We start from the raw sequence: 14,262 nt of genomic DNA on the forward strand, positions 1-14,262 counted from the left end.
ACTCCTCCTTTGCCAAGTCAGACGCGAGGGCTGAAGTGGACCTGGTGGCAGCGGGGTCCCTCCTGGATCCGTACCGGTCGGTCGGCCTTAAGCAGGTGGATCACGCTTCCACCAGCGGCCGCTCCCCGCACCCCAACACGGCTCCACGCTCCTCAGGTGGGACCTGGTTCTTACTGGCTCCTCTGACTTCTGCCTCACTTTCCTCATCTGTAAAATGGACCCCGAGCCTCCAGCTCTGCTTAAGCCGTGGAGGTGAGGCCCCTGGCAGTTTGAGAGGTGACCCCAAAGCACACGCTGTGCTGAGGGCACGCCCTCGCGTCCTCAAGGTCTGGCGCAGAACTGGGTGCACGCAGGACTGTTCCTGGAACAGAGATGCGGGGGCCCGAATCCCAGTGGCTTTCCGCTCGGTCCCCAGGCCCCTCCAAGCCACGGCCGGGGGCGCCCGATTCTGACCCGGCCGCCCAGAGCGAGCACGAAGGCTTCAGCATCCGACGGCGCCAACGGGGCCGGGGGCCTGCGAAGGTTTTAGGGAGCCGTTAGCCGAGCGCTCCCGCCGCGGCCCTGCCCTCCGGGGCTCCAGGCGGAAGGCCGCCGCCACCACCGCACCCAACCCACCTGGCTTGCTGGGACGTGGGGGTGGGGACCGACTCGGGGCTCTGACGTCACTCTCGCGGGGGCCGCCCCCAGCCAACCCCAGGCCGCCTCCCGCGCCCCGCCCCGACCTCCCTGCAACCCGATCCCCCTCCGCCGGGACGAGCCGGCCCCGACCGGCTGGCTCCGCTTCCACCGCCGGCGGGGAGTGGGCGGTAGCGTGGCCCCTCCCCAGCCCGGGAGCCTGGCCCAGACCCTCTGCTTCCGCTCAGCCTCCCCTCCCTTGATTGCAGTCCTTTGTGAACTTTTTTCCTGTGCCCTCCCGGTCTGTTCGGCCCCAGACGCAGGCCAATACCTGTCGCGGTCATCCCGGTGTCTCTGGGCCCTGAACGAAGCCGGGGCCCAGGCAAGTAGGTCTTTGTCCCCACGAGGCGGAATCCCTTCCGGGAGGAGCGCTGGGCTCATTACCTTTGCATTGCGGGGTGCGATGGGGCCCCGCGCACTGGGAGCACCATCGCGGCCTCGGGGCTGCCTCCAGAACAGAGTTTCTGAGCCTCAAACCACTGACATTGGGCCCGGATCGTTCTTTGTGGTGGGTGCTGCCCTGTGCATTGTAGGATGCTAGCATCCCTGGCCTCCACCTGCCAGATACTCAGTATCATCACCATCCCCCTAGTTGTGACAACCAAAAATATCCCCAGACATCGCCCAGTGTCACCTGGGGGCACACTGGCTTGGGTTGAGAAACACTCCCCTGGGGTATTACAGTGGCCATGGAACCTGCTGCCCACAGAGCAGGGGGTCCTGAGCCGGGACTTCTGCCAGCGGGGACTCTGGGACAGCATTCCTGGATCCCCTTCTCCACGAGGGTTTACAGATGCCTGTGGCCAACCTAGGGACTGTGGCCGCTGGCCTGACAGCATTTGGGCAGCATGGTGACCAGCCTGCTCCTCTCGCTGTGCAAACACCTTCTGGCCCCTGCCCTGATGTGAGTGCTGGCGGAGACCAGGGACAGAGAAACTCCGTGAACTCGGGTGTTCCTCTGTAGCAGCCGGTATTTGGGCACCAGAAAGAGACAGGGTGTGTCTGTGTCAGTCAGGCAGCCTCAGGGGTTGGTGGAGAGGAGGTGGGGGAGGGGACGCAGTGGGCTGAGGCCACCAACTGAGCCCAGGGGCTGTCAGGTCTGAGGGTTAGGGGAGCATCCTGGTCAGCTGGGGTTCAGATGTGGACTCTTGGGGGCCGACCAGATGTGGCAGGGCTCAGTCTCTCTTTCCACAAGGGAGGCAAAAACCGGGCACTCTCTCTCTCTTTCTCTCTCTCACACACACACACACACACACACACACACAAGCATACATGTGCACACACATGGAGGTTGGGGGGCCAGGTAGGGGAGCAGGGTTTTAAAGGACAGAAATAAATCAGTCCCAGCTGGAGAAGATTCGTTCTGTTCCTTAACCAGGGCTGTTTGGGGGTGGTCATCAAAATGGCCTCAACATCAAGATGTTGGCATCAGATTCCAGCAGCATCTGCCCCCCATCCCCCACGCAAAGTAGAGTTTCCAAAAGAATCCAATCCCATACTTAGAGGGGAAGGTTTTAACAGTGGCCCCTCCTCATAGAGATTCATATCTACCTGTATTTGCACAAAGAGTCAGGGGCGCCTGGGTGGCTCAGTCGGTTAAGAGTCCGACTCTTGGTTTCAGCTGACAGCGCGGAGCCTGCTTGGGATTCTGTCTCTCTGCCCCTCTCTCTGTTCCTCCCTTGCTCATGCTGTCTCTCAAAATAAATAAATAAACTTTAAAAACAAAACAGAGAGTCACAAGTCCCCAGACCAGTGTAAGGTGGAGGGGGTGGGTCACCGGGGCCAGGCTCCTGAAGGTCAGGAGAACTTTTGACTGTTTTCTTGCTCCCTCCTTCTATCCCTCCCTCCTTCCCCTTCCTCTTTCCTTCTCCATGAAAATAAATTGTGTATGTTTAAAAAAATTGCTCTGAGAAAAGAAAAGGAACCCCAAGGTGAGCTCACCTTGTAGCATTCCCCCCTCCCCGGATGGGACCCCACCCACTGGTATTGTCAGTGCTCACCCTTCACAACCGCCAGACCTCAGCGGTCCTTGGCCGCACCTCTCACGCCCCGCCCTCCGAGAAAAATAGGCAGCTTTCACCCTGCCTCTGTTTTTTTTTCTTTTCTTTTTTTTTTTTTTTTTTTTTTCCAGAGCATTCTCCCCTTGGGAGGACTTTTGAGGAGGTTGTAGATGGAGGGCCCGGTAAGGCAGAGTGTGTTCATGGCATGTAGGTGCATGGGACCCCCCCCTCCACGCCCACTCCCCACCCCAACCTTGCTCAGTAGCTGCAGTTCTGAGGACACTGAGTTAGATTTGCAGAGAATACAGACGTGGGAATGACTTCTGACTCATTCATTCGCTCATCAGTCCTTCCTCAATATTTATTAAAGGCTGCTCCCTGCCATCACGCTCATGAACGTCAGGTCCCACCTTGAACTCCGGCACACAGTTCTCCCTCCTCCTCGGGGATCCTGTGAACTCCACCTCCCGGGGCACTTCAGCCACACGCCTGCCCCGGGGATCTCTGGGAGGGGCTGTCCACCCTCTGCGTGAATTCTGCAGCTACTTTACTATCTCATCAGGTGCCGTCTTGTTCTCAGGCTGCGAGGACAAAGCCACACCCTGTGTGTGCAAGTATCTGTGTACCCATGTTGGGAGATGGGGGCTCACGTGGGAGAGGCTGTGTCTCAGATCCCAGGGTGGAGTGGAGGGGGCAGCCTGAGCTGGATGAGCATCTCTCCCTTGGTCAGGGTCATGGAAGTTAGGAGGCGGAGTCTGAGTCATCAGAAGGTCCCTTCCCCTTAGGGACGAGTGGGCAGGGAACCTGGTGTATCTGTGCAGGCCATCTAACAAGGCATCACAGACCCAGTGGTTTACACAACAGAAATGTGTTCTGTCCTCTCGGTTCTGGAGTCTGGAGGTCCGAAATCAAGGTGTCAGCAGAGTTGGCTCCTTCCGAGGCTCCCCAAATGAAGGGTCCGTCCCGGAGTCTTTCCTGAGCTTGCAGATGGCCGTCTTGTCCCTGTGGCTCTTCACGTTATCTTTCCTCTATGTGTGTCTCTGTGTCCAAATGTCCCCTTTTTATAAGGACACCAGTCATACTGGATTAAGTCCTGCCCTAATGACCTCACTGTACCTTATTCCTGTAAAGACCCCCATCTCCAAATCAGGTCCCATTCTGAGGTACTAGGACTTCACCATAAGGAATGGGGTTGGGAGGGAATTCGGCCCCTAACAGCCAGGGGTTCTTGGGTGAGGTGGGAAGGGGGTGGGCCTGTCGGCGCAGACAGTAACCAAGGCCACTTGAGGAATGCAGAGCGCCCTGGGGAGAGGCCGTGGAGCGTATCATTCACAAACGCAGTCTTGGTTCTCTTGGGCGGACGATGGGGCACCCCCACACGGGGGCTGAGTCTCCCTGGCACCAGGTTGAGATTCTTCCCCACCCCTAGGAAAGCAGATGGCATTAATAAGCGGCGACAACTATCTGTTGTCCATGGGCCAAGAACATTGAGATCCGTGTGCCCCCTTCCCAGATATGGGCTACAGATCTGGGTCAAGGGTGGGTGGGCAAGGAGCAAACGGGGAGAGTGAAGTCCCTCTGTTTAGACAGTGTGCTTTCTTGTCTTTCATGTTTCAATAAAAGCATCTGTCCCCCAGCATCCCAGATGAGGCAACAGAGCTGTGATTGGATGTCACCATGGGCCCACAGTCATCCCCTAGGGAAGCCATAAAAGCCATGGGCACCTGCCCACCTCGGGGCACAGAGACACCGCTGCCTCAGCCACCCCCAGGAGTGAGCAGCACCAGCCCATCTGGGCCCAAGACCACCTGGGAGGAGGTTGGAGAATCCCGTCTTCCTAGGACACACGAGCCGGAGGTAACACCCAAATGCAGTGTCGTGTTCCCACTGGAGGGCAAGAGGGACAGCTACTCCTGACTGGTTTCTGGCTCATCGGGGTCCTCAAGGAAGTTCAGCCTTGCAGGGTGGGAGGGAGGTCCCCCACCCCGGCATTCCCGGGTACCAGACGCCAAGGAAATGCCTTTTCAGGTGGCCATCCTGCCTCGGCTGTCCCATGACCAGAGAAGGTTTTCTGACCACCCTTCGGCCGGCCAGGAGGGGGGGACCTGGGAACAGAGTCAGGGCTTCTTGGAAGAATCTTGACATTAATCCTAGAAGTTCTGCGTTTTATCTTTTTTTGTTGTTGTTGTTGTTTCCTCCCTGTGTTTTATCTTTCTGAGGGTCATTCCTTTAGGACCTTCCTCCACGTGCAGATTTTAAATCTTGAAATCCTTAGAGAGGCCCTAACCTCGTCATCTCCACCTTCTCTCCTGGGCTTTACTTCTCTTTCACTGGGGTCTCCCAGTCCCTCCTCCCAACCCACAGTCGGCGACGGGGGGGACCCGCCGGGCTGTAAACCGGGATCCTGCTGGTCACAACCTCATCCGTGACACAAAGGTGGCCTGAGCTATCCCATCCTGTGCTGGAACTATTCTTTTTTTTTTTCTTTTAACTTTTAAAAAAAAAGTTTAAAAAATTAATTTATTTTGAAAGAGAGACAGAGAGAGAAAGTGCATGTGAATGGGGGAGGGGCAGAGAGAGAGAGAGGGAGAGAGAGAATCCCAAGAAGGCTCCATGCTGCCAGTCCAGAGCCCAAGGGACTGGGGGTGGGGGTGGGGAGGGAGCTCAAAGTCATGAAACTATAAGATCATGACTTGAGCCAAAACCAAGAGTTGGAAGCTGAACTGACTGAGTCACTCAGACCCCCCTTCCTTCCCTCCCTCCTTCCTTCCTTCCTTCCTTCCTTCCTTCCTTCCTTCTCTCTCTTCCTTCATCCCTCCCTCCCCTCCCTCCCTCTTTCTTTCTTTCTTTCTTTCTTTCTTTCTTTCTTTCTTTCTTTCCTTTCTCCCTCTCTCCCTCTCTCTTCTTTCTTTCTTTCTTTCTTTCTTTCTTTCTTTCTTTCTTTTTTTCTTTCTTTTTTCTTTCTTTCTTTCTCTCCTTCTTTCTCTCCTTTAAAAATTTTCCCTGAACTATTCATAACACAGCTTTGAAAGGATCTGGACTGCCACAACCATTAGATACCTTTCTGTTGCTCACACGATGCTTTAACAAATACTTCTGATGCTCAAGGATGTAGAGGCACAGTGAGTGCAGCAGGGAATTCTTCACCAGGACTCCAAAGCCCTCCTTCTGGATGGGACATGTCCCCGACCTCTTCCGGGAGCCAAGAGAAATCCAGAGGCTGTCTGGGGGAAGCTGTAGGGCTTCCTGTCTCTGTACCCTGCACACGTTCATGCCAGAGAGCTCTTTAAAGTCCAGTTGCACTGGCTTATGTCATTCAGCAAATATTATGGAGTTGGCTGGGAAGTGCAAGGCACAGTCCTGTCCTGTCCTGTCCTAATCTAGCTTAGCCTATCCCCCGCCTCTGAGCACAAGTAGAATCCCAAGCATCCCCAATTCTGCATGGTAGAGCTTCTTAATCTTGTTTGATTGTAGGTATCATCTTGGGCAGCTTGTTGAAATGACAGATTCCCAGTCCCAGCCTTGGAGAATCTGGATGCAGGAGGTCTGAGATGAGCCCCAGAAATCTGTATTCCTAACTGGGACCCCAGTGGCTGTGACAGTTAACCAAGCCTGGGGCCCTGTGGTGGAAACCCAGATAAGCTATATACTGTCCCTACTCCTGACTCCCCTGAGGGTCCTGTGAAGGCTGCTTGGGAGCGTTGGGACAGCTGGGTGACTGGCCCACAGTGCGGGGAAACTTGCAATCACCTGGTGGGGACTACCTTGGGGGACAGGGTGTGTGAGGTAGAAAGGGGAGGAGCCAGATGACCTAAGGTCTGTCGTCCCATGACTGAGGCTCTCTTTGGGGTCAGGCTGGACATCCTTCTGGAATTTTCAAGGACTCTTCATCCTTCTCCCAGAATTCTTGGAGGACAGAAATCAAATGGGGCTGACTGATGTGGGCAGGGTCACAGAGCTGGGGTCCAGGACCCCCAGGCCACTTGTCTGCACTGTTTCTTGTGTCTGATAGAAGGGAGAGGCCCTTTCCCACCCTGGCCACTGGGATTTTCGCCTTGACTTGAGTATCACTTCTACCATTTAAGGCAATTCTTTGTTTTCCTGTCTTTTTTTATGTGCTACCCACCAAACTCTGAACTCCCCAGAAAGGAGAATTATCATGGTTTTATCTTCTTGTCCCTATCTTCGGGACCAGCGCTTTGTACAATGTAGGTAGTCCTTAAGTAGCTGTCAAATAAACCAATAAACTGGGCATAGAGTGCCCTCTGGTGGATTCAGAAGCATGGCGGTGTCTCAGATCTTGGCTGGAACAGTCAACCTGAAGGGACATGTCCTAGCCCTCTGTAGAAGAGTGAGGACCAGGAAGGCTGTTCTGTTGGCTTTGGATATTAAGGAAGAGGCACAGGCTGAGGCTCACTTCACTCCCCCCCGCCCCCCTCCCCAACACAGCAGGATGATGGTGATGTGATAAAGCCAGTGTAGACAGCAACCTCAAAACTTTATGGAGCGTGGACACTGGGGAGTAGTGCCATCATTGTCCCCGTCTTACATACAGGTGGACAAGCTGAGGCTCAGAGAGGTTAATAACTCAGCCAAGATCACACAGCTTGTCAGTGGCAGGACTGAGATTCAAAGTCAGGCCGTGAGACCCAGAGTCCCTGCTCGTCGTCACTGTCAGTCAGCATCCATTTACTTTCAGAGCCAACTCTGTGGGTCTGATCTTGCGGAAGGGTTGGGGCTGGGACACCAGATCCCACAGCCTTGGGGCTTTGTTGTTATGTCGAGTTCCCTTGTGCAAACGCCCTGTCTGTGGAGAGAGTTTTGGTGATCCAGGGGTTAGAGAGTGGCTCCCTGAAATCAAATGCTCAGCTGATTTCTGTGTTACAACTCTGCTCCTGGGTGCGTCCAGGGTTTGTCTTAAATTTCTTGCTCTGTCCTGCAGCATCCCACCTCCCACACCCTCCCTCTTCCTCAGCGCGTGCAGGCAGTCCCAGGGCTCTGCTCAAATCAACTGAGTCAGAACCTCAAGATGCACCTGGGTGGGGAAAAGGGGAAGGAGATTGGAAAGGTGGCCCGGGCATGGGTATTTTTTTAAAAAGCTCCCCAGGCGAGTCTGATGTTCATCCACGGTTGAGAACCCCAGCTTTTGCATAAACCAATGCGGTCTGTAGGGCTGGAAAGCTGTCTCAGGATTACACCTCTTTCTGCTTCGCTGACGGACCCCCCAAGCGCTGTTTCTTCCACATCCCATCCCCTCCCTGCACGGACAGGCTCATGCACTCGGACCCCTGAAGCCGCCCACCGCAAAAGCCAAGCTTCCTATTTTCTAGAGCTGGAAACTCTGCAGCACTGAAGGTCTCATCTTGGGTCTCTTCCTCAACTGTGGCCAAAACACACATTTAGAAGGGAGTTCCTGTCAGCAGGGAGCCTTAGGGTACGTGGGCCTTGACCTCAGAGCTTTACGGTAGAGGGCAGGGAGGTTGATTCCTTCCGGCCTCTGCCTTCTCAGTCCCAGAGGTGAGGCTGCTGCCCTCCCCCACCTGCAGCCTCAGCCCTGCCCCTCTTCTATAACCAGCCTACTCAACCTAACAGGCAGCTGGGCAGTCCCAGGTGAGCCTCAGTTGACCGTCTGGTTGGGCATCTGAGCGTCCCCTGGGTCTCACTGGCTGGGAACCAGGCACCCGAGAGACCCCAGAGCCTGAGTTCCAGCGTCCCCCAGCCCTCCTGTGCGGCCTGGTCTGAGAGCTGGGCTCTCTGTCTGTTCCCTTCTCCATACTTCTCCCCCTCCTCCCTTCCCCTGTCCCTCCTCCACCACAGAGGGACCCCCCGCCTCTCAGAAGCCCCCACACTTTCTTTCCAAGGGGCTGGAGCCTTCCCCTCGCTCCTGGTCTATTGGCTGGAGGATCTGGAAGGATCAATGCCACACGCCTGGACGTGTGCACGGAAACCTCTCCACTTCCTGGTTTGCAGAGATAGGAACAACGTTACCGTCCAAGAAAGCCGACAGTTCCAACCACCACCCCTGGGTGGCGATAAGGGCTGCTCGGCCCGTCAGTTCTGAATTTACCTGGGTTCTAGGGAGAGCAACTTCTCTATTGGAAGCAGACTGCACTGCCTCTGGCCTGCTGGGACCCGCTGCCTGATTTGTGTTCCCTAGTTCCAGCCACCTTGGGAATTAGGACCAGGACTGTTGGACTTCCCTGGTCCAACAGCCTGCCTGCCCTAAGGCCAGGTTTGGCCTTCGGACCTACCCCAGCCTTACTCTCTCCAGCCCGTGCTCACTCCCTGCCCCACTACCTCATTCTCTAGGGCCCTCATGTGTCCCCAGGGGCCAACCAGAGATAGAACAGACAGGCAGGGCCGGGCTGGGATAGAGCCAAGGTGCAGCCAGTGGCGGGTGGTGGGGGGGGAGGTGGGTGCAGTCAGGAGTGGAAGCATGGAAGGTGTCGGGATTCAGGGTGCAATGGAGCCAGATAGGAATGAATTGGGCATACCAGAGGCCAGGCCAGGGCAGCGGATCTTGCCTTCAGCACTGCTGACAAGCGGCCCGGCCACTACTCCACGAGGTTCCTCGCTTCCTTGGGAGAGATAGAGACACCCACTCCCTCTTCTGGAAGTTTTTAGCTACTTTGGTACTTGATTCGTTAGCAGCCTTCCCTGTTTCCTTTCACTTTACAGGAAGGAGGGAACCAGCTCTTTGAAATGCTAACATCTGATCAGCACCAGGAAGGATCTGAGGGAGATTGGGGCAGATGAGGGAATAAAAAATCAAGAAGAAGGACATACACAGGTCAAGATGGGGGTGGGGAGGTGGTGGACAGAAGGCCTGTGGGCTCATAGCCACAACGGGCTTTAAATTTGTTTTTTAAAACTTTAGGTATCATGCTGTAACATTTACTCATTTGATATGTGTGCTTCAATAATTATTAGTAAATTTACAGTTGTACGACCATTACCAGAACCCAATTTTGTTAGAGCATTTCTTCAAACTTAGGATTGACATTATTCCTTTTTTTTTTAATAGGAAATTTATTGTCAAATTGGTTTCCATACAACACCCAGTGCTCATCCCAACAGGTGCCCTCCTCAATACCCATCACCCACCCACCCCTCCCTCCCAACCCCCATCAACCCTCAGTTTATTCTCAGTTTTTAAGACTCCTCCTGGTTTGCCTCCTTCCCTCTCTATAATTTTTCCCCCTTCCCCTCCCCCATGGTCTTCTGCTAAGTTTCTCAGGATCCATGTAAGAGTGAAAACATATGGTATCTGTCTTTCTCTGTATGACTTATTTCACTTAGCAGAACACTCTCCAGTTCCATCCACGTTGCTATAAAAGGCCAGATTTCATTCTTTCTCATTGCCAAGTAGTATTCCATTGTGTATCTAAACCACAATTTCTTTATCCATTCATCAGTTGATGGACATTTAGGCTCTTTCCATAATTTGGCTATTGTTGAGAGTGCTGCTATAAACATTGGGGTACAAGTGCCCCTATGCATCAGCACTCCTGTATCCCTTGGGTAAATTCCTAGCAGTGCTATTGCTGGGTCATAGGTTAGATCTATTTTAATTTTTTGAGGAACCTCCACACTGTTTTCCAGAGCAGCTGCACCAGTTTGCATTCCCACCAACAGTGCAAGAGGGTTCCCGTTTCTCCACATCCTCGCCAGCAACTATAGTCTCCTGATTTATTCATTTTAGCCACTCTGACTGGCGTGAGGTGGTATGTGAGTGTGGTTTTGATTTGTATTTCCCTGATGAGGAGCGATGTTGAGCATCTTTTCATGTGCCTGTTGGCCATCTGGATAGGATTGACATTATTCCTAAGTGAGTTGGTTCCTTTCAAAAAAATTTTTAAACGGTTATTCATTTTTGAGAGAGAGAGAGAGAGAGAGAGAGAGTATGTGTGAGTAAGAAAGGGGCAGAAAGAGAGGGAGACAGAGAATCCGAGGCAGGCTTCATGCTTTTAGTACAAAGACCCACACGGGGCTCAAACCCACAAACCGTGGGATCATGACCTGAGCCGAAGTTGGACACTCAACTGAGCCACCCAGACGCCCCGAAGTTCTATATGGTCAATTCTTCTTCTTCTTCTTCTTCTTCTTCTTCTTTTTTTTGAGAAAGAGAGGGCACAAGTGAGCGAGGAGCAGAGAAACAGAGGGAGAGGGAGAGAAGTGGGGTTCACCTGAAGCAGGGCTCAAGCTAAGTGAGTTGGTTCTTAAAGTCACAGTTTATGGGACATCCCCTGCTGGGAAGGAGAGAAGGTATCTTTCCCATTGCTCTGCACCTGGGTCCCACCGCCAGCCCACACTGTGAGTTAATATTTTTATAAACCTCATAATTGAGGAACAGTTCAATTTCTTGCCGCGTGTGTGTGCGCATGTGTGTGCACGTGTGCGTGTGTGTGTGCTGCATGTCAAAAGCCTCGAATTGTTAAATGTCTAATTTTCTTTAATCCTCTTTTGGACTCTCTTCATTTTGTAATATACTAAGTGACTCAGAAAATGGAAATGGCCAGACCTCTCTGGCTCTCAGGGAGGCACAGAAAACCTGAAAGAAATTAAAAAGAACACACGAGACGCAGGCAAGTTGAGGCAACACATTTGGCTTCACCTCTGCGGACGGGCGGCGCATGTAACACTCACCTGCTGTGTCAGAACAGGCGTGGCCGTGTCTATAGCTCGCGCTCACCCACGGCAAGGTGCCATGAGCTCTGGGCTGGCCGGAGGTGGCCCTTTGAAACACACACATTCTACCAGCTTCTGGAAATGCCTGTGGGAAGGCTGCTGTGTGACGGACAGATGAGCTGGGCGGCAGCGGTGGGGTGGGGGGAGTGGAGCGGTCAAGGTGGTTACAGGGGTATGTGTGCATGTGTTTGAGGAAGCGTCTGACCTTCCTGAGTTGGGGTTATTCCCAGAGTGTCAGACACTCAGATATTCAAGCTCGAGGCCAAATGTGCCCCCTCCCAAGCCAATTTTAGACGTTTCTGGATGGATGGTTTGCAGGTTCATCCCACCCCCACCCACCCCCTGTCAGCGCAGGGGCAAGAGCCCCCAGAGACTGTTTTAGGTTCGTCTGGTGTCATTCCACATGGAAAGAGGCCTGGGGCTGCTCTTGGGAGAGGAAGGAAGAAGAAGCAGAAGGTGGTGATGGGTAGGGGGGAGGCCGGGGGAGTGAGGACTCGGGGGCCCAACATCCTCTTCCCCATTTACACTCCTGGGTCAGCAGTTTGGTGCCCTCCACTGCCTTCTAGAACTCACTCTCCCCCTGCCCCGAGCAGTTACCCACTCGACAGGTGTAGTATGGCCCACAGAGCTTGGGGTTGTTGCACCCACCTCCCAGGTTATCAGCTGTGATTCAGGAGACACACGAGGCAGGTGCTGGGGGAGGCTGCCCCTACCCACCCGCCAGTTTTGTGTGTCCCTGGGGGGGTTGGCAGAGGACAGTCACAGAGCCCTGGATGCTGCCCCTGTCTTCCCTGCCCGGTGTGCAGGCTGCTGGCCTCTGCTTGCACCTAGTTTCTGTTGAGCAGTAGTTTAGGGTAAGGGCACAAGTCTTAAGTGCTCAGTTGGATGGATGATCACATGCTCACACCGTGTTAAGCTCTAGCCCTTTCTTCTTCCTGAGGATGGAGTTTGGCAAGAGGATGAGAGGGGCCCTGCTGCCCTGGCCTCCCTGTTACCTGTCCCCAGATCTGGTTTCCCTTCCCTGGGCAACATGGTGGGCACATGAACCTGGGGCTGCGGGGGCCCTGCTTCCATGGAGTCTTACCATGAGAAGGGAGGCATTCAGTGTCACCCCAGCGTGGGTGAGCAAACCCAGAACCAGACTTTGCAGGGGCCGGGGATGCAGGAGGGGGCTCAGAGGGGCCTGGAGGAGGCAGGGATGTCTTCTGAGGGGATGGCTTGACTGCAGCCTGGAACGATGGAGGAGGTCGAAGATGAAGGAATGACCCATGTCCCCTCCCGCAGCTGCTGATCCCGTCCCTACGACTGGGACTTTGCGGAGCCCCAGGGCTGCCCTCGGGGCAGAGCCAGGAGCAGGCCCCAGGTAGATGCTCCCGCTGAGCTCTGCAAAACCCTAGGTTGCAGGTGCAGACATTCTCTACAGGTCCAGGCACCTTTTCTACAGAGGACCCTCATGGAGCAGGGGCTCTGTGGCCAGGAAGCCCTCTGGGGGACAGAGAACACTCTCGGGCCTCTGGCCAGCACTGACACTCCTCTGCTCGCCCACAGTTTCCGCTCAGTCTAGACCACAGCATGCCCGGGGCCAAGCAAGAGAGCGTGTTACAGGCCACGACCAGCTGGTGATGGACTGCGACCCTGGGACTGTGGAATGCGCTGGAATATAGGTTGGTCAAGCTGCCTGGGACCCTGGAGGGTCCAGCCATGCTGGAGTAGCTTCCCCTGAGATGGGCAGGAGGAGGCTGGGGTGCGGGCAGTCTCGGGGAGTCCAGCGGAGAAACAGTCCGGGCCAGATTGGGCAACCAGATGTTTCCTTTGCTTCATCCTCCTTCCTGGCCGCCCTGCCCCCACTGCCTCTCATGCACAGTGGTCTGTTTGCCTTGGGGATCCCGAAGACATTGACCCCCTGGAGACAAAGCACTCGTCCCATAGTAGGTGCTGGTTTCTTCTCCCCTCTCATTCCAGGCTCGCCCAACTGTCAGCTCCCTTCCTACCACCAGCCAGTCATGTGGCCACTAACTGCTGTGTGGCCCTCGGTGCCCAGCCCCTTGGCCTGTTGGCCACCCTTGAGGGGTACCCACAGTGGGCGAGGTGCTCCCAGAGACCCCCGTGGGCCTTGAGCTCTGGAGACGAAGAGGCAGACTGATGGGAGCCACGGACTGCCCAAGGGAGAGGGCGGCTCTGAGATTGTGCCCCCTTAGAAAGGGAAGTTCTCCCGAATGGCCCCACAGCTAAACCACCCCCAAATCTTTCCTGGGACCCCTACCGTTCATAGGACTCAGTGCGGAGGCTGCTGCCACTGTGTCTGCCCAGAGAGTGTCCGCTCCTGTCCCCGCTGGCCTCCGAGTGCATGTGTCCATGCTGGGAAGAGGCTCCGAAGCTGATGAGAGGTTCTGTAGCTGCAGGACCCCGCCTGGGAAGGTGGGGGCTCAGGCCTGCGGCTCTCAGCCTTGGTCTTCCCCTAAATCGCGTCTGCTAGTGGTTATCGGTGGTGGGGAAGGCGTCATCTCCCTCATTTTCTAACATCACGTGGCAATTTTGTATCATTTCCTTTCTTCCCTAGCGTTTGCGGACAGGTTGGGGCCAGCAAGGTGGACGTGGCGGGGATCGAGGCCCCTGCCCTTCCTCTTTCAGTAGTCTCGATGTTTCTCTGTGCCCCTCAGAAGAATCACACTCCATAGCTCACAGCCTATTCATGACGCATACATCTTTCTATTGAATCCTATCTTCCTACTGCCTTTCTTTAAAATGTTTTTATGTATTTTTGAGAGAGAGAGAGAGAGAGAGAGAGGGAGACAGTGAACGTCAGTGGGGGAGGGGCAGAGAGAGAGGGAGACACAGAAGCAGGCTCCAAGCTCTGAGCTGTCAGCACAGAGCCCGATGCGGGGCTCAAACCCACAAG

At 54.8% G+C, this 14,262-nt stretch overlaps 1 protein-coding gene across 7 annotated transcripts in view; it reads left to right on the plus strand.

Moving 5' to 3' along the window:
• Positions 1-4,230: 4,230 nt before the first annotated feature.
• LOC122485856 (CMRF35-like molecule 8) overlaps positions 4,231-14,262 on the plus strand; it is a 36,812-nt gene continuing 26,780 nt past the window's right edge. For 2 of the 7 annotated variants that reach the window (XM_043585172.1, XM_043585173.1), the window contains exons 1-2: positions 4,248-4,532; positions 12,912-13,027. The gene's annotated coding sequence lies outside the window, so the exon portion shown is untranslated. Of the gene's footprint in view, positions 4,533-12,911; positions 13,028-13,227; positions 13,292-14,262 lie in introns of all 7 variants that reach the window. The other 5 variants (XR_006297970.1, XM_043585176.1, XM_043585174.1 and 2 more) reach the window with 4 other exon arrangements.

This window comes from Prionailurus bengalensis, chromosome E1 (assembly GCF_016509475.1).
Source record: "Prionailurus bengalensis isolate Pbe53 chromosome E1, Fcat_Pben_1.1_paternal_pri, whole genome shotgun sequence".
NCBI lineage: Eukaryota > Metazoa > Chordata > Mammalia > Carnivora > Felidae > Prionailurus > Prionailurus bengalensis.